Here is a 21,067-nt window from a genome sequence, read left to right as displayed (position 1 = left end):
AGCTAAATCGCATATTCAGAAGATGTTAATAACACTAGAGTTAGTATTACCAAATAAATTCTACTGACCTCCTCACTTTAGTTTCTGCTAAAATCATTGCCAAATTCAGTTTTCCAAGATTTTTTTTCTTATATTCATGCAAGCAATATTCTATATGTAAACCAATCTGCCAAATAATTTGGGAAATAAATATATAAGTATACAGCATATGGCTTCTGTAGATAGTTATGGGGCTTCTGTTCCCATGCATACAAATGTGAAAGAACTACAGACGAAATGGCCCTTTTTTCATAGAGAGTTTAATTTTAACCCATCCCCCATTGTCCCCCTTTCCCTTTCCTCCTATGTAACCAACTGGCTAAGCTTTTCCATTAATATCTGTGTTTTGCTCTGGAAGGATGAGAAATTATATTTAGATTAATGGTGTCCCATTGGAAGACAGAAAACTTGAGTTAGAACTACATTTCAATGAAAATGTTGGAAATCACTTCAAATTGCCACAAATGGGACTTACATAAATATTTATGCTTGACCTTTTCATGGAAGGGAAAAAATTCCTTCTGGGCATGCACAACAAACAAAAATTTCTTGGAAATAGAATAAGTAACCTCTATTCTTCATAAAACATACTGTTATAATTGTTGCTGTTCAGTAAGAGTACTTACAGTGAATAAAAATGCAAGATATAAAGTGTGTGTGGTTGAACTCCATATTCTAAAGAAAAATGGAGTTGATGCCTCCCCCAATAAGTTGAGAGTGTTTGGATCTCTTTTCCTATTTCCTCTGTCCAGATAACTGGCTACAATTTTGAAAATAAAATGAGTTCTTCATGACTTGAAAGCAAAGGGAGCATTCTCCTTTGGGTAAATCTCTTTACAGTAGTTAGCTTCTCTTTGTGTCTCCCTTCTGCCATATTTAAAAGTCATCGTATTTCTGATGAAGACCAGTTAGTGGCCTTGGATACGTAGCAAAATGTCACCAGCTACCTTTTAACTCTGGGCATACAACCTGAGGTGGGTTGAAAGGGTCCAGAGGTAGTATCTTGAGGTAACATGAGCATGCCAGTGAGACACCCAGGGAGACACACAGGAAGTTCTTACTGTTGACTTTAAGATAAAGGAGCTGAGCACATTGTTTTATCCTAACTTGGAATCTGTTTCTGAGGAAGTTTTAGTTAACTGGCTTCAAAATCACCTTTCCTCCTTGCCCACTCCATAAGACTGAAATAAATGCAATGTGTTGGATGAGGGAAATAAAAATGAATGATATTACCTTGCTATATCAGCTGCTGTTCTGGGTTTCTGTCTCAGAGTATATTAACCTTTTTTTAAGCTTTCCTTTTGAAAGACAGAAAGGTAAAGGAAGCTAGGGAATAATGGAAACAAAATAAAGACATCATTAAATTGATAAAAAAACCTTTTATAGATACCAGGGTTATTGGAAGTGAACAAAATTTCAAATATTCCAGGACATTTCTGAAAATGCGGTATCTAATTTGAAGTCTTACAGGCACATTTCAGGAGTTTGAGAAAACTCAGAAAAGTGCTTATCATAGCCAATGTGAGTCATGGTGCTATCCTAAGAATATGCAGAATAGCGGGTGACCATATGTAGTCTGATTTGAGGACCACAACTCCAAACTTATCTTCAAATATCTCCTTCCACTGTAATATCCTACCCTCTTCTCCTGCTAGGCTCAAATCTATATGATTTAGATTATTCTTCTGGGTCAGAGAATAAGGACCCTACTATCAAATGAAAATGCAGCATGTTTCTGGATAAGGGAGACTTCTAGCCCTTTTCTATAAATACATGGCTCATATGAGCTTTTTGACCAGTTTATCACCCTCACAAGTCTACCTCCTGGACTAGAGTGTAGGAGATGAAAAGCAGGACAAGAGAAATTATGAGTGGTTTGGCAGTCCTGAATTCAAAATAGTAGAATCAGCAAAAGCTGGGAAGAATAGTCCCTGAATGATGGGACACCTGGTTTAGGGAGATGTGCAAAGAGCATGAACCACCAAAAATGCTGTAACATCAAAAAAGCAATAGGCCCCAAAGATAAAATCATCAGCTTTACTGTAACTGCCAGTAGCATTATAGGTCATATACCTTTAAAAAAAAAAAAGAAAAAAAAGTAGGCTCTTTGTCCAATGTAGGGCTTGAAAGGATTACCCTGGGATCAAGAATCACATGCTCTATGACTGAGGCAGCCTGGTGCACCAGGTACAGTTTAAAGCTCAAAATAAAGTCGTGTTTAACTTAAAGTTTTAGGTACTACTCATTTCTTGAGCATTAACTTCTCTTCTTTCAACTCTGTAGAGACTCCCATGTGCTCCTATCACATGCCATTCTTAATGTCCATCACCTATAATAAACTTTATCTTTAGAACAATTTAATTTACAAAAATTAAGATAATGCAGAATTCCTATATATTCATGATTCAGTTTCTCCTATTATTAACTTCTTACATGAGTATATTACCCTTATTATATTTAAAGCAACAATATTGATTCATTCTCATTAACTAAAGTCCATGCTTCACTCAGATTTTCATGTCTGATAGCCATTTGTATGTCTTCATTGGAGAAGTGTCTGTTCATGTCTTCTGCCCATTTTTAGATATGATTATCTGTTTTGTGTGTGTTGAGTTTGAGGAGTTCTTTATAGATCCTGGATATCAACCTTTTGTCTGTACCGTCATTTGCAAATATCTTCTCCCATTCCATGGGTTGCCTCTTTGTTTTCTTGACTGTTTCCTTTGCTGTACAGAAGCTTTTGATTTTGATGAAGTCCCAAAAGTTTATTTTCACTTTTGTTTCCTTTGCCTTTGGAAACATATCTTGAAAGAAGTTGCTGTGGCTGATATCGAAGAGGTTACTGCCTATGTTCTCCTCTAGGATTCTGATGGATTCCTGTCTCACGTTGAGGTCTTTTATCCATTTTGAGTTTATCTTTGTGTATGGTGTAAGAGAATGTTTGAGTTTCCTTCTTCTACATATAGCTGCCCAGTTTTCAGAGCACCATTTATTGAAGAGACTGTCTTTTTTCCACCGTATATTTTTTACTGTTTTGTCAAAGCTTATTTGCCAACAGAGTTGAGGGTCCATATCTGGGCTCTCTACTCTGTTCCACTGGTCTATGTGCCTGTTTTTATGCCAGTACCATGCTGTCTTGGTGATCACGTTTGTAGTAAAGCTTGAAATCAGGTAAAGTGATGCCCCCCAGTTTTACTTTTGTTTTTCAACATTTCCTTAGCGATTCGGGGTCTTTTCTGATTCCATACAAATTATTGGATTATTTGCTCCAGTTCTTTGAAGAATACCGGTGGAATTTTGATCAGAATGGCATTAAAAGTATAGATTGCTCTAGGCAGTATAGACATTTTAACAATGTTTATTCTTCTGATCCAAGAGCATGGAATGGTCTTCCATCTTTTTGTGTCTTCTTCAATTTCTTTCATGAGTGTTCTGTAGTTCCTCGAGTACAGATCCTTTACCTCTTTGGTTAGGTTTATTCCCAGGTATCTTATGGTTCTTGGTGATATAGTAAATGGAATTGATTCTCTAATTTCCCTTTCTGTATTTTCATTGTTAGTATATAAGAAAGCCACTGATTTCTATACATTGACTTTGTATCCTGCCACGTTACTGAATTGCTGTATGAGTTCTAGTAGTTTTGGGGTGGAGTCTTTTCCATATAAAGAATCATGTCATCTGCGAAGAGAGAGAGTTTGACTTCTTCATTGCCAATTTGGATACCTTTTATTTCTCTTTGTTGTCTGATTGCTGTTGCTAGGACTTCTAATACTATGTTGAACAGGAGTGGTGAGAATGGGCATCTTTGTCGTGTTCCTGATCTCAACAGGAAGGCTGCAAGCTTTTTCCCATTGAGGATGATATTTGCTGTGGGTCTTTCATAGATCGATCTGATGAAGTTCAGGAATGTTTCCTCTATCCCTATAATTTGAAGCGTTTTAATCAGTAATGGATGCTGGATTTTGTCAAATGCTTCTTCTGCATCAATTGAGAGGACCATGTGGTCCTTCTTTTTTCTCTTATTAATTTGTTCTATCACATTGATTTATTTGCGAATGTTCAACCAACCTTGTAGCTTAGGAATGAATCCCACCTGGTCATGGTGGATAATCTTTTTAATGTACTGTTGGATCCTGTTTTCTAGGATCTTATTGAGAATCAGCATCCATATTCATCAGTGATATTGGTCTGAAATTCTCCTTTCTGCTAGGGTCTTTACCTGGTTTGGGAATCAGGGTAATGCTGGCTTCATAGAAAGAGTCTGGAAGTTTTCCTTCTGCTTCAATTTTTTGAAACAGCTTCAGGAGAATAGGCATTATTTATTCTTTGAATGTTTGGTATAATTCCCCTGGGAATCCGTCAGGTCCTGAGCTCTTGTTTTTTGGGAGTTTTTTGATCACTGCTTCAATCTCATTACTATATGTTGGTCTATTTAGATTGTCAATTTCTTCCTGGTTCAATATTGAGAGTTTATAGCTTTCCAGAAATGCACCATTTCATCTAGGTTGCTTAGCTTATTGGCATATAACTGTTGATAATATCTTCTGATGATTGTTTCTACTTCCTTGGTATTAGTTGTGATCTCTCCATTTTCATTCATAATTTTATTATTTTGGGCATTCTCTCTTTTCTTTTAGATTAGTGTGGCCAATGGTTTGTTGATCTTATTGATTGTTTCAAAAAACCAGCTTCTAGTTTCATTGATACATTCTACTGCATCTCTGGTTTCTACCTCATTGATCTCATCTCTAATCTTGATTATTTCCCTTCTTACGTGTGGATTTGGTTTGATTTGTTGTTGATTCTCCAGTTCTTTAAGGTGTATAGACAGCTGCTATGTTCTGGATTTTTCAGTTTTTTTGAGGGAGGCTTGGATGGCTATGTATTTCCCCCTTAGAACCGCCTTTGCTGTATCATATAGGGTTTAGACTGAAGTGTCTTCATTCTCATTCTTCATTCTCATTCTCATGAATTGTTTACATTCTTCTTTGATCTCCTGGTTGATCCAAGCATTCTTAAGCAAGGTGATCTTTAGCTTCCAAGTGTTTGAGTTCCTTCGGAGCTTTTCCTTGTGATTGAGCTCCAGTTTCAAAGCATTGTGATCTGAGAATATGCAGGGAATGAATGATCTCAGTTTTTGTTTTCGGTTGAGTCCTGATTGGTGACCCAGTATGTGGTCTATTCTGGAGAATGTTCCATGAGCATTTGAGGAGAATGAGTGTTCTGTTGTTTTAGGGTGGAATGTTCTGTATATATCTATGACGTCCATATGGTCCAATGTGTCATTTGATGCTCTTGTTTCTTTATTGATTTTCTGCTTCGATGATCTGTCTATTTATGAGAGAGGCGTGTTAAGAGCTACTACTATTAGTGTATTCACATCAATATGACTCTTTATCTTGGTTAACAGTTTTCTTATGTAATTGACTGCTCCCATATTGGGAGTATAGATATTTGCAATTGTTAGATCACCTTGGTGGACAGTCCCTTTAAGGATTATGTAGTGTCCTTCTGTATCTCTGACTACAGTCTTTAGTTTAAAATCTAATTTATCTGATATGAGAATCACTACCCCAGCCTTCTTTTGAGGTCCATTGGCATGAAAAATGCTTCTCCAACCCTTCACTTTCAGTCTGGGTGTATCTTTAGGTTCAAAATGGGTCTCTTGTAGACAACATATGGATGGGTCCTGACGTTTTATCCAATCTGCAACCCTGTGCCATTTTATGGGAGCATGTAGGCCATTCACCTTGAGAGTGATTATTGATAGATATGTTTTTATTGAAATCATGTTACCTTTGAAGTCTTTCTTTCTGTAGATTGTCTCTATATTTCTGTTCAATGCTATTCTTAGGATTTTTCCTCTTTTATAGAACCCCCCCTTAATATTTCCTGCAGTGCCCACTTGGTGGTCGCATAGTCTTTTAAGCCTTGCCGGTCTTGGAAACTCTTTATCTCTCCATCCATTTTGAATGTCAGTCTTGCTGGATAAAGTATTATTGGCTGTATGTTCTTCTCATTTAGTGCCCTGAATATATCTTGCCAGCCCTTTCTGGCTTGCCAGGTCTCTGTGTACAGGTCTGACGTTATTCTGATGGGCTTTCCTCTGTAAGAAGCCTCTTTGTCCTAGCAGCTTTCAAGAGATTATGCCTACAATTATGATTCCTTAATTTGACTATCAGGTGTCATGATTTTTTTTTGGAATGTATAATCTTGGGTGAAGACCGTTCAGCCTCTAGTACATGAACGCTGGTTCCATTTGCGAGATTTGGAAATTTTCATGAAGAACTTGTTCTACTATATCTTCTAGACTTCTTTCTTTCTCCTCCCCTTCAGGGATTCCAATAATTCTGATGTTGGAATGTCCCATGGCATCATTAATTTCCCTGATTCTGTTTTCATGGTTTCTAACCTGTTTGTTCCAGGCTTCCTCCTGATCCTTTCTCTCTATCTGTTTGTCCTCCAGATCACTAATTCTATCTTCTGTCTCAGTTACCTTAGCTTTGAGAGAATTTAGATTAAATTGGAACTCATTAAGAGCATTGTGAACATCAGCCCTGGTAGCTTTAAGCTCTGCCCTAACATTGTGCACATCATCTCTCATTGCTTTCAGCTCGGCCCTAATCAATTCCATTTGGTCATCCATAACTTTCTCCAACCTAGCTATTGCATGGATAATTGTTAGCCTGAATTCTCTTTCTGACATATTGTGTATGTTGATAGCCAGTAGCTCTGTTGCAGAAGGTCCATCCTCTGTATTTTTCTTCTTTTGGGCATTCCTCCTCCTAGTCATTTTGGTGAGAGATGACTGAACAGATGTAGCTGAATGTATAGACCGTGGTGCACCGTGGAACACTTCTGAACAATCAGGATTCCCCACCCAAATGAGAGACAAAAGAAAAGAAAAAGAAAAGAGGGAGAGAGAGAGAGAGAGAGACACCCAAAAGAAAGGGAAGATGAAAGAGAAGAAAGAGAAAGCCCAAATGGGCCCCAAGGTAAGATTTATGAAGTAGACAAACAAAAACAGACAAACAAAATCACTGATAAAAGTATATAAAAAGAGAAATATATATATATTATATCTGTATAATATATATATATGTGTATATATATACACATATATATATATGCAAATAAAGGAAGAACCTCGTCAACAAGAACCCCAAGTATAAGATTTATATACTATCAGGACAACCACAAAAACACAGAAACAGTTGTGGAAGAAAAAGTTGGGAGAGTGGTTATAAATTCTCCGTGTGGGCGAGGAAGGTTGTTTTGATATTTCCTGAATTTATCTTGATATCTTTGTTAAAGGACTCAATTTTCCTAAGATGAAGGGGAATTAAAAATTGGTTTACCTATAGGAGTAGTATTCACTGGGGAATACTTTGAAGTTTAGCGCTATATCAATATTAGAAAATAAAAATAAAAAAGTAATAAACTAGACTAAATAAACTAAAATTTTAAAAAAGAAATTCAAAAAATAGAAATACAAAAGAAAAACATAGGTACAGGTATCAAAAAGTTCAGGTTAGAAGGTTATGATGGAATTTGATGTACTGGACAGCTCACTGTGATGGAAAATAAGTTAAAAAATTATCTTATAAAAAATGAGGAAGAATAGTGGGAACAAATTAAAAATTAAAGTTGTCTTGTGAATTAGAGGTGGTGGTTCTCTTGCAGTCTTTTTTTTTTTTTTTCCTTTCCTGGTTGGTTTTCTGGGGGAGGGGCCTGCCACGTGGGTTTTCAGTTAATGATGTTCCCTGAGTTAAGTCCTCCAGTCCCCCTCAAGGGGGTGGGCTCTGAGGAAACCGTTTTTTTCAGGCTTTTGTTCTCTGGAGGTTTTTATGTTCACTTTTTTTTTCCCCTCTCGCCTTGACCACTTTTGATGGTTTTTTAGGTTTAGAGGAAAGCAGACTGCACCCTGACCTCCCTCTCATAGAGAAGCCTCAGTCTGTTCTTCTGTGGGTGTTGCAGAGCCCATATAAATTTCCCCTTGGTTGCTGGCAGAGCAGGTTCCGAGTCATGGTCCCTGGGGACGCAGGATCTTCTGCTTTTACTCAAAACCATGGCAGCGGCAGCTGTCTGGGCAGTTCCAGACTGCCAGAGAGGTTCCAAGCAGCAGTCGCACGCTGAGATTTTCTCACTGGCCCGGGCTGGGAGTGCCTGGTCTTTCTGGGTCTAAGAGCACCCGGCTTGTGTGCACGTCTTTCAGGGGAGGCTGTGGGTCACACGCACATCTCAGGCTCTGAGAATGGGTGCAGGTCCAAAAGCACCAGGCTGGGCCTTCGTGCACCTCTCAGGGGAGAGTTTGGGGCGTGTGTCTTAGGCTCTGAAACAATGGTATGGGTCAATGAGCACTGGATGGGCCTTTGTACCTCTCTCAGGGGAGCATGAGGGCACGCGCATCTCAGGCTCTATAGCAGGTCTCGCGCGTTCTGCCATCTGGGGTGGCTCCCACCCCTCACAGAAGCCGGACCCCATGCAATCTCACGTGTGCTGGCGGCTCAGGGACCAAGACCTGGTTTCTCCACCACACTGTCTCTGGCTCAGTGCCAGGGGAGGCTGTCCTGGGACCAGGGACTTAAGCCCCTGTCCCTAGCCACCCCAATTCCCACAATTTCCCTCCCGTGATCTTTGCTCTTTTGGAGTGCTTTCAACCAGTCTCCAAGTTAATGCTGGTCCCCAAACGCAGGGCACTCTCACTCATATTAGGGGTATTACTTTCCAACCGGTCACCTCTGGTGGCTTCCTTCTTTTTTTGTTTATCTTCCGATATTAGTCCGCTGCTCCCACTCTGCTTTACCTGCCCACTGGCGTCTTCTGCCCCTGTAGAGATCCAGATGTGTATAATTCTGGTCTCAGACTGATTTCATGGGTGATCAGAGTTCTTTGGTAGGTAATCAGCTCACTTTAGGGTACAGGTTGAAAAGGTACCTCCTCCTACTTCCCCGCCATCTTGTCCCCCCAATAATAGGCAATTTTAACACCAGCTTTGCTGAAATGGACAGATCATCTAAGCAAAAGATCAAGGAAATAAAGGCTTTAAATGATACACTGGACCAGATAGACATCACAGATATATTCAGAACATTCCACCCCAAAGCAACAAAATACACATTCTGCTCTAGTGCATATGGAACATTCTGCAGAATCCCATGAATGGGATTGATTCCTTATTCTTTATTTCTTCAATCAGATTGCTAGTGTTTAGAAAAGCAACTGATCTCCATGCATTTATTTTATACCCTGTGACATTGTTGAATTGCTGTATGAGTTCTAGTAATTTTGGTGGGGTCTTGTGGTGTTTTCACATAAAAAAATCATGTCATCTGTGAAGAGAGAGAGTTTGACTTCTTTGACAATTTGAATGCCGTTCATTTCTTTTTATTGTCTGATTGCTGAAACTAGGAATTCTATTACTATGTTGAACAACAGTGATGAAAGTGGGCATCACTGCCATGTTTCTGACCTTAAGGGAAAACCTCACAGTTTTTCCCCATTGAGAATGATATTCACTGTGGGCTTTTCATAGATGGCTTTTATGATGTTGTGGTATGTTCCCTTTATCCCCTGTTGAGAGTTTTAATCAAGAAAGGAGGATTTATTTTGTCAAATGCTTCTTCTGCATCAATTGAGAGGATCATAAGACTCTTGTCTATTTTTAATTAATGTGCTCTATCACGTTGATTGATTTGTGATTTTTAAAATAATTCTTATTATGTTAAGTTAGTCACCATACAGTGCATCATTAGTTTTTGATGTAGCATTCCAAGATTCATTGTTTGCTCCATGTCTTACATGCCTTCTTTAATACCCATCACCAGGCTCACCAATCTGCCCACAACCTCCCCACTAAAACCCTCAGTTTGATTCCTGGGTTCCATAGTCTCTCATGGTTCTTCTTCCCCTGTTTTCTCCCATTCATTTTTCCCTTCCATGTCCTAATGTCCTCCATGCTATTACTTATGTTCCACAATTAAGGGAAACCCACATGATAATTGTCTTTCTCTGCTTGACTTATTTCCCTTACCATAATCTCTTCCATTTCCAACCATGTTGATGAAATTTTGGTTATTCATCCTTTCTGATGGCTGAGTAATATTCCATTGTATATATGGACCACACCTTCTTTATTCATTTGTCTGTTGAATGGCATCTCAGCTCCTTCCATAGTTTGACTATTTGGACATTGATGCTATGAACGTTGGGGTGCATATGACCTTTCTTTTCAATACATCTGTATATTTGGGGTAAATACCCTATAGTGCAATTGGTTCATCATAGGGTAGCTCTATTTGTAAATTTTTGAAGGACGTCCACACTGTTCCAAACTGACTGTACCAACGTGCTTTCCCACCACCAATATAAGAGGGTTCCCTTTTTTCCACAACCTCTCAAAGATTTGTTGTTTCTTGCCTTGACAATTTTTGCCATTCTAACTGGTATAAGGTGGTATCTCAATAGGTTTTGATTTGAATTTCCCTAATGCTAATGATGATGAACATTTTTTCTTGTGTCTGTTTGCCATTTTCTGTCTTCTTTGGAGAAGTGTCTGTTCATATCTTCTGCCCACTTTTTTTCGTGCCCATGTTTTTGACATGATTATTTGTTTTTTGGTGTTGAGTTTGGAATGTTCTTTATAGATCTTGAATATCAGCCCTTTATCTGTACTGTCATTTGCGAATATCTTCTCTCATTTTATGGGTTAGCTCTCTCTCTTTTTTTTTTTTTACTGTATCCTTTGCCGTGCAGAAGCTTTTTATCTTAATGAACTCCCAAAAGTTCATTTTCATTTTTATTTCCTTTGCATTTGGAGATGCATTTTGAAAGAAGTTGCTGTGGTCAGTGTAGAAAATGATGCTGTCTATGTTCTCCTCTAAGATTTTAATGGATTCCTGTCTCGCATTGAGGACTTTCATCCATTTTGTGTTTATCTTCGTGTATGGTGTAAGAGGATGGTTGAGTTTCATTGTTCTATATATAGCTGTCCAATTTTCTCAGCCTCATTTATTGAAAATAATGTCTTTTTTCCATTGGATATTTTTTCCTGCTTTGTCAAAGATTAGTTGACTATAAAGTTGAGGGTCCATATCTGGGATCTCTATTCTGTCTCATTGGACTATGTGTCTGTTTTTGTGTCAGTACCATCCTGTCTTGGTGATCAAAGCTTTGTAATATAACCTGGAATCAGACAACATGATGCCCCCAGCTTTCCTTTTCTTTTTCAACATTTCTTTGGCCATTCGGGGTTTTTTTCTGGTTCCATACAAATTTTAAGATTGTTTGTTCCAGCACTTTGATAAATGCCATTGGTATTTTGATCAGGATGATGTTGAAAGTATAGATTGCTCTGGGCAACATAGACATTTTAACAGTTTATTCTTCTAATCAATGAGCATGGAATGTTTTTCCATCCTTTTGAGTCTTCTTTGGTTTCTTTCCTGAGTGTTCTGTAGCTTCTAGAGTATAGATCCTTTACCACTTTGGTTAGGTTTATTCTAAGGTATATTATGGTTTTTGATGCTGTTGTAAATGGAATTGATTCTCTGATTTCTTTTTCTATGGTTACATTGTTGCTGTATAGGAAAACAAATGATTTCTGTGCATTGATTTTGTATCCTGTCACATTACTGAATTTCTGTATGAGTTCTAGTAATTTGGGGGTGGAGTCTTTTGGATTTTCCACAGGAAGTATCACATTATCTGCATAGAGGGAGTTCGACTTCTTCTTTGTTAATCTGAATATCTTTTATTTTTTTTTTTTGTCTGATTGCTGTTGCTAGAACTTCTAGTACTATGCTGAACAATAGTGGCAAGAGTGGACATCCTTGTCATGTTCCTGATCTTAAGGGAAAGGCTCTCAGCATTTCCCCACTGTGAATAATATTTGTGGTGGGCTTTTCATGGGTAGTTTTTATGAAATTCAGGAATGTTCCCTCTATCCCTTCCCTCTGAAGTTTTAATCAGGAATGGATACTGTATTTTGTCAAATGCTTTTTCAGCATCAATTGAGAGTATCATGTGGTTCTTGTCTCTTCTATTTTTGTGTTCTATCACGTTGATTTGTGGATGTTGAACCACCATTGCCTCCTATGGATAAATACCATCTGCTTTTGATGAATAATCCTTTTAATCTACTGTTGGATCCTATTGGATAAAAATTTGTTGAGTATTTTGGCATTCATATTCATCTGGGATATTGGTCTGCAATTCTCCTTTTTGATGGAGTCTTTGTCCAGTTTGGGGATCAGGGTAATCCTGCCTTGATAGAATGAGTTTCGAAGTTTCCCTTCCATTTCTATTTTTTGAAACAGCTTCAGTAGAATAGGTATTATTTCTTTTCTAGATGTTTTATAGAATACCTTTGGGAATCTATCTGGCCCTGGAGAGTTTTGATTACTGTTCAATTTCCTTGCTGGTTATTGGATTGTTCAGATCGTCTATTTCTTCCTTTCACTCCTGGTAGTTTGTACATTTCCAGGAATGCATCCATTTCTTCCACATTGCTTAATTTGTTGGCATATAGTTGCTGATACTAATTTATTTTTTATTATGTTTTGTTAGTTATAATTTCTAACAAATGTTTCTATATCCTTGATATTATTCATGATCCCTCCCTTTTCATTCATGGTTTTATTAATTTTGGTCCTTTCTCTTTTCTTTTTGATAACTCTGGCTGGAGGTTTATTGATCTTATTAATTCTTTAAGAGAACCAACTTCTAGTTTTGTTGATCTGTACTACTATTCTTTTCATTGCTATTTCATTGATTTCTGCTCTAATCATTATTAGTGTTCTTTCCCCACTTGGTTCCTGCTTTATTTGCTGTTCTTTCTCCAGGTCCTTTAAGTGTAAGAGGAGCTTGGGAATTTGGGATTTTTCTAAGTTTTTGAGAGAAAGTTAAATGGCTATGTACTTCCCTCTCAGGACTGTCCTTGCAGTATCCCATATGTTTTGAATTTATGTATTTTTATTCTTATAAATTTCAATAAATTATTTAAGTTTCTATTTAATTTCTGGGTTGACCCATTCACTATTTAGCAGGATTCTCTTTAACCTCCAAGTGTTTGAATTCCTTCCAAATTCCCTCTGGTGACCTTCAAGTTTCAAAGCATTGTGATCTGATAATATGCTGGGAATAATCTCAATCTTTTGGTATCAGTTGAGACCTGATTTGTGTCCCAGTATGTGATCTATCCTGGAGAAAGTTCCATGGGCACTGGAGATGAATGTGTATTCTGTTCTTGTAAGAGGTAATGTTCCATATGTATCTGTGAAGTCCATCTGGTCCAGTGTCCAGTGTGTCTTTCAAAGTCTTTGTTTCCTTTTTGATCTTCTGCTTAGCTGATTTGTCCAATGCTGTGAATGGGGTTTTGAAGTCCCCTACCATTAATCTGTTATTATCAATATGTTTTTTTTTTGTTTTACTTTGCTTTTTAATTGGTTATGTAACTGGTTGCTCCCATGTTGGGGGCATAGATATTTACAATTGTTAGATCTTCTTGTTGGGTAGACCTTTTAAATATGATATAATGTCCTTCTCCATCTCTTACTACAGTCTATGGTTTAAAATTTAATTTGTCTGATATGAGGATTGCTACCCCATCTTACTTTTGAGGTCCATTAATGTGTAAATGGTTTTCTACCCCCTCACTTTCAGTCTCGAGTTGTCTAGGTCTCAATGAGTCTCTTGTAGACAGCATATGGATGTTTCTTGCTTTTTTATCCAATCTGAAACCATGTGTGCTTTTATTGGAATATTGCCATTCATCAGCATGTCCTCTAGATCACTTATTCTCTCTTCTCCCTCATTGAACCTAGCTGTTAGAGCATCCAATTTAGACTGCATATCACCGGGACAAGATGGCAGGGGAGTAGGAGGAGGCATCTTTTCAGCCGGTACCCCAAAGTGAGCTGATTACCTACCAAAGAACTCCATTCACCCATGAAATCAGCCTGAGATCAGAATTATACACGTCTGGAACTCTACAGGGGCAGAAGACGCCAGTGGGCTTAAGTCCCCGGTTCCAGGACAGCCTCCCCGGCGCTGAGGCAGAGAGAGTGTGGCGGAGAAACCAGGTCTTGGGCCCTAAGCCGCCAACACGCCCGAGAATGTGTGGGTTCTAGCTCCTGTGAGGGGATGGGAGCCACGCCGGTCGGCAGAATGCGCGAACCCTACTACAAAGCCTGAAATACGCGCGCACATCCCTCATGCTCCCCTGAGAGAGTTACAAAGGCCCGGCCGGCGCTCTTTGACCCACGCCATTGTTTCAAAGCCTAAGCCATGTGCCCCAAACTCTCCTCTGACAGAGGTGCGCAAAAGCCCAGGAGGGTGCTTTCAGACCTGCGCCCTGTTCTCAGTGCCTGAGACGCGCGCGCGTGCCCCATAGCCGCCCCTGAAAGAGGTGCATGCAAGCCGGGCACTCTTAGACCCAGCAAGACCAGGTACTCCCAGCCCGGGCCAGCGGCAAAATCTCAGTGTGCGATTGCTGCTTGGAACCTCTCTGGCGGTAGGGAGCTCCCAGACAGCCACCACTGCCTTGGCTTTGGGTACAAGCAAAAGGTCCTGTGCCCCCAGGGTCTGCAACTTGGAACCTGCTCTGCCAGCGGCCAAGGGGGAACTTATTTAGGCTCTGCAGCCAGGCTGAGGCTTCTCTCTGAGAGGGAGATTAGGGTGTGGTTTGTTTTCCTCTAAAACTATAAAAACCATCAAAGGTGGTCAAGGTGAAAGAAAAAAAAGTGAACAAATGTAAAAACCGCCAGAGAACAAAAGCCTGAAAAAAACCACTTTCCTTAGAGCCCCCTTGAGGGGGGCGGGAGGACTTAACTAGACTGCATATCAGTTTTAGAATTTTAAAGTATGACCAGATTAAATCTCATTTCTGCCCTTAGAGATTCTGTATTGTCATTTATGCTTTTTTCAATCCTAGCTATTAACTTTTTAATTGCTATCCTGAATTCCATCTCTGACTTCTAATTTTTATTCATATTGATTAGCTCTGTGGGTAATTGTCTCTGGTTTTCTTTTGTTGTGAATTCCTCCTTCTAGTTATTTTCCCCCAGAGAAGGATGGGTGAGCAAATAAGCAGATTCCAAAATATCAATCATGACTGAAGCAAAATACACTCTAGACAAATCTGAAGTGGTCATAAGTCACCATAGAAAAGCAAACAAAACCAAACAAAACAAAATATTAAAAAAGGGTGGAGAGAGAGACTATAATCTTGAAGGGTGGACAAACCAAGGCAATCCAGTTGTTCATGATAATATTTTGGTCTGTATGTTAAGACACTATACCCCAAAATTGCAAAGAAAGCAAAACTTATATATTTGTCTGGCACTGGGTATTACTAGGTGTTATACTGAACTGATCTATCATTTAACATTATATAAAAAACCAATGATGTACTATACCTTGGCTAATTGATTTCCAGAAAATAGCTCACAGAAAATGCTTGTTGGTTGAATGGCAGATATTGTAATAAACCTTTTCTCATTTTCCACAAAAAGATTAAAATATAAACAAATATATAAGTAAATAAATGTGAATAGAGGGAAAAAGGACTAAAGTGAAGCTTATATCTATAAAATGTAGATGTGAAAAATAAAAGTTGAAAAACAACTTAAAGGGGCACCTGGGTGGCTCAGTGGGTTAAAGCCTCTGCTTTCGGCTCAGGTCATGATCCCAGGGTCCTGGGATCAAGACCCACATTGGGCTTTCTGCTCAGTCGGGAGCCTGCTTCCACCTCTCTCTCTCTGCCTGCTTGTGATCTCTCTCTATATATCAAATAATTAAATAAAATCTTAAAAAAAACAACTTAAAGGGGTACCTGCGTGGTTCAGTCATTAAGTCTCTGCCTTCAGATCAGTTCATGATCACAGGGTCCTGGTTTTGAACTCCACATCGGGCTCACTACTCAGCAGGAAGCCTGCTTCTCCCTCTCCTACTCCCTTTGTTTGTGTTCCCTCTCTCGCTGTGTCTGTCACATAAGTAAAAAATCTTTAGAAAAAAATTACTTAAAAACATATATTGGTAGAATAAGAATCTAGTTGAAATGGGGAAAGGGTTAAAAATAAGATAAAATGGAAAATTTTAGTCTGAATGGTAAATGAGTCATGAGAAAACATCTGTAGCTCAATAAACTATTTTCTCTTGGTGCTGTAGTTTTACAGTCTTGTGGGATCCACAAATTTGTAGTCCACCTGTTTTTCTACTCTGTCTTCTGTGAGAGGCACCTGCTGTTCTGCTTCTCATGTGTCTTTGCCTAGGCACAGTTTCCCCACCCCTCGTCAGGAGTCTGAGCTCAGTAAAAGCTGGTCATCAATGTAGCTTTTTTCCCTTGGAGGCTTTAGGAGAGTCTTCAGAGGATCAGAGCAAAAGTGGCCGATTCTGGATCTCCAGCCCAGAACTTAGAGATCAAGGTCCAACCTCTTCAATAACTCCTCTAGGGCAAATTATTTTCACTTTTTTTTTTTTAAAAAGATTTTATTTATTTGACAGACATAGACCACAAGTAGACAGAGAGGCAGGCAGAGAGAGCGAGGAGGAAGCAGGCTCACCACTGAGCAAAGAACCTGATGCGGGGCTTGATCCCAGGACCTTGTGATCATAACCTGAGCTGAAGGCAGAGGCTTTAACCCACTGAGCCACTGAGCCACCCAGACAACCATTTTCACTTTTGTGTGTGCTAAACTGCACAGATTCTTGCAGTGCACACCTACTGCGAGGGGCGGGGTAGGGGGAGTCCCAGCGACTCAGGAGCACCCTGCCCTTTGTGTCCTTGTTACTAGGAGCAGTTGTGGGCTCTTGAGCACACCCTTCTCTGCTGCTCTCAGTTTGGTGCTTCCTTACTGTCCTTTCCAGAGCTGCCACTACCCTGAGAGCTATTTCCCAGTCATGGGCACAGCCTTTTTGCCCCCTCCCAGGGGAAGGTAAATGGCTCATAAATTCCAGTTATTTTTAAGGTGCTCAGGCAAAGAGCAGTCACCCAATAGGCCTAGCATAGGTTTAGGGCAACCCAAACTTCAAGTTCCTCCTGGGTTCACTGATCATAACTTATTTCCCTGCTTCACTGCTGGAGTTAACTGATAAGGCACCCCCATTCTTTTTGTGTCTCCTGGAATCTTGGGAGCACAGTGACCCACTTAGAATTCTGCTCTTTTATCCCCTGACCCCTTTTCAAATAGGGATGTCTCTCATTGGAGCAGATTTCTAAGGGTTCTGATTTAGTGCTCCAGTGTTGTATCACTTTTTAATATCCAGCTTATGGAGTCTCCCTCCCTGCTTCATTTATCTTCTGATATCTTCCCCACAGATTCATGACTTCTCACCTCCTACCTTGTGAAAAGCAGTCACTTTTCTACTTGTAACGTTCCAGACACATATTCTTACATCTCAGGCTGAATTCGTGGGCATTCAGAATGGTTTGAAAGGTATCCAGATAAATTTGAGGGACCAGATTAAACAAGGCCCTGTACTATTCTGCCATCTTGCCTCTGTACCTCTCAAGATAGTTTTAAATTTCCATTTTGTCAGAAGTTATTTCCAGTTTTTCATTGTATATGTTTTATTTGAACACTATTTTTATATTGGTAAGTTTTACTAAAGACCCACTTATAACTATTTTTAAAGAACCATAATTTGGTATTATTATCTATCTCTATGTTTATTCTTTAAATCATTTTTTGCTTTATAATTTCTTTCTTTTTTAGACTTGCTCTATTCTTCATCCTCTTCTTCAGTTTCCTAAGTTGAATGTTTATAAAATTTGGGTACTGTATCCTGATTTATTTATCTAAAGCTACATACTTTTCTGTAAATTCTGCTTGGTCTATCTGATTTTTTTTTAAGATTTAATTTTTAAGTAGTCCCTACACCCAGTGTGGACTCAAACTCACAACTCCAAGGTCAAGAGTCACATTCTATACCAAGAGAGCCAGACCCCTGTCTGATAAATTTTTGACCTGTACTATTTTCATTATCATACTGTTACAAATATTTATTTAGATCCTTTGTGATTTCTTTAACCTAAGCATTAAAAGTGTCAAAGGTTATTTAGTAATATGTAATTTAGGAAACCAATGGGATTTGTGACCTTGGTACTAGCTACAAGTACCAAGTACAACAAGTACTTGTTACTTGTTGCTATTTTTTGTTACTTCTGATTTTACTTCTGATTTTACTAAATTATTATCAAAAGTAGTTTGGATGATACAGGACAAGGTGGCAGGGAGGTAGGAGGAGGCGCCTTTTCAACCTGTATCCCAAAGTGAACTCTGATCACCCATGAAATCAGCCTGAGACCAGAATTATACATGTCTGGATTTCTACAGGGGCAGAAGACACCAGTGGGCAGGTAAAGTGGTGTGGGAAAGTCGGACTGGTAGCAGAAGATAAACAAAAGGGGGAGGGAGCCACCAGAGGCGACCAGTTGGAAAGTAATAGCCCCAATATGAGTGAGAGTGCCCTGCATCTGGGGACCAGCATTAACTTGGAGACTGGTTGAAAGCACTCCAAAAGAGCAAAGGATCACGGCGGGGGGGGATTGTGGAAATCGAGGCGGCTAGGACAGGGGCTTAAGTCCCTGGTCCCAGGACAGCCTCCCCTAGTGCTGAGCCAGAGAGAGTGCGGTGGAGAAAGAAACCAGGTCTTGGTCCCTAAGCCGCCAGCACGCCCCAGAATGTGTGGGGTCCGGCTCCTGTGAGGGAATGGGAGCCACGCCGGTTGGCAGAATGCACGAGCCCTGCTATAGAGCCTGAGATGCACGCATCCCTCATCCTCCCCTGAGAGAGGTACAAAGGCCCAGCTGGCGCCCTTTGACCCGCGCCATTGTTTCAGAGCCTAAGACACGTGCACCAAACTCTCCCCCAAGAGAGGTGCGCAAAGGCCCAGCCTGGTGCTTTTGGACCTGCGCCCCACTCTCAGAGCCTGAGAGCCGAACACGAACCACAGACTCCTCTGAAATTGGTGTGCGCAAGCCAGGTGCTCTTAGACCCAGCAAGACCAGGCACTTCCAGCCCGGGCCAGCAGGAAAATCTCAGTGTCTGATTGCTGCTTGGAACCTCTCTGGTGGTCTGGAGCTGCCCAGACAGCCGCCACTGCCATGGCTTTGGGTACAAGCAAGAGATCCTGCCTCCCCAGGGACCGCGAATTGGAACCTGCTCTGCCAGTGGCCAAGGGGGAACTTATTTGAGCTCTGCAGCCAGACTGAGGCTTCTCTCTGAGATGGAGGTCAGGGTGCAGTTTGTTTTCCTCTAAAACTACAAAAACCATCAAAAGTGGTCAAGGTGAGAGAAAAAAAAAAGTGAACAAACATAAAAACCTCCAGAACAAAAGCCTGAAAAAAACCAGTTTCCTCAGAGCCCACCCCCTTTAGGGGAATGGGAGGACTTAACTCAGGAAACATCATTGACTGAAAACCCACGTGGCAGGCCCCTCCCCCAGAAAACAAACCAAAAAAGAAAAAAAAAAGGATGACAAGAGAACAACCACTACTTCATAGGAAAAATTTATTTTTAACTCGTTCCCACTATTCTGGTTCATTTTTTTTTCAGATTTTATTTATATATTTGACAGAGAGAAATCACAAGTAGGCAGAGAGGCAGAGAGAGAGAGGAGGAAGCAGGCTACCTGCTGAGCAGAGAGCCCGACGTGGGACTCGATCCCAGGACCCCGAGATCATGACCTGAGCCGAAGGCAGTGGCTTAACACACTGAGCCACCCAGGCGCCCCTGGTTCATTTTTTTTTTTTTACATATAAATACTTTTTTCTTTTATTCTTCTCCTACCCACTTAAGCCTCCATGTTTAAAATTTTAGTTTAGTTTAGTCTAGTTTATTACTTTTTACTTTTATCTTCTAATATTCATATAGAGTTAAACTTCAAAGTAATCCCCTTTCCCCAATCAATACTACCCCTAAAGGCAAACCAATTTTTAATCCCCCTTTATCTTAGGAAAGTTGAGTCCTTTAACAAAGATATAAAGATACATCCAGGAAGAATCAAAACAACCTTCCTCACCCACACGGAGAATTTATAACCACTCTCCCAACTTTTTCTTCCACAACTGTTTCTGTGTTTTTGTGTTTGTCCTGATAGTATATAAATCTTACACTTGGGGTTCTTGTTGACGAGGTTCTTCCTTTATTTGCATATATATATATTTTTTCTCTTATATACTTTTACACTATTTTTGTTTGTCTGTTTTTGTTTGTATACTTCATAAATCTTAACTTGGGGCCCATTTGGGATGAACCTTCTCTTTTATCATCCCTTTCTTTCCTGTCTCTCTCTCTCTCTCTCTCTCTCTCTCTCTCTTTTTCTTTTCTTTTATCTCTTGTTTGGGTGGGAAATCCTGATTGATCAGAAGTGTTCCAGGGTGCACCTTGACTGCACCATAGTCAACACATCCAGCTACATCTGTTCAGTCATCTCACACCAAAATGACTAGGAGGAGGAATGCCCAAAAGAAGAAAAATACAGAGGATGGACCTTCTGCAACAGAGCTACTGGCTATCAACATACACAATATGTCAGAAAGAGAATTCAGGCTAACAATTATCCATGCAATAGCTAGGTTGGAGAAAGTTATGGATGACCAAATGGAATTGATTAGGGCCGAGCTGAAAGCAATGAGAGATGATGTGCACAATGTTAGGGCAGAGCTTAAAGCTACCAGGGCTGATGTTCACAATGCTCTTAATGAGTTCCAATTTAATCTAAATTCTCTCAAAGCTAAGGTAACTGAGACAGAAGATAGAATTAGTGATCTGGAGGACAAACAGATAGAGAGAAAGGATCAGGAGGAAGCCTGGAACAAACAGGTTAGAAACCATGAAAACAGAATCAGGGAAATTAATGATGCCATGGGACATTCCAACATCAGAATTATTGGAATCCCTGAAGGGGAGGAGAAAGAAAGAAGTCTAGAAGATATAGTAGAACAAGTTCTTCATGAAAATTTCCAAATCTCGCAAATGGAACCAGCGTTCATGTACTAGAGGCTGAACGGTCTTCACCCAAGATT

This window comes from Mustela nivalis, assembly GCF_964662115.1.
Source record: "Mustela nivalis genome assembly, chromosome: X".
Lineage (NCBI taxonomy): Eukaryota > Metazoa > Chordata > Mammalia > Carnivora > Mustelidae > Mustela > Mustela nivalis.
Note: the sequence above shows the minus strand (reverse complement) of the source record.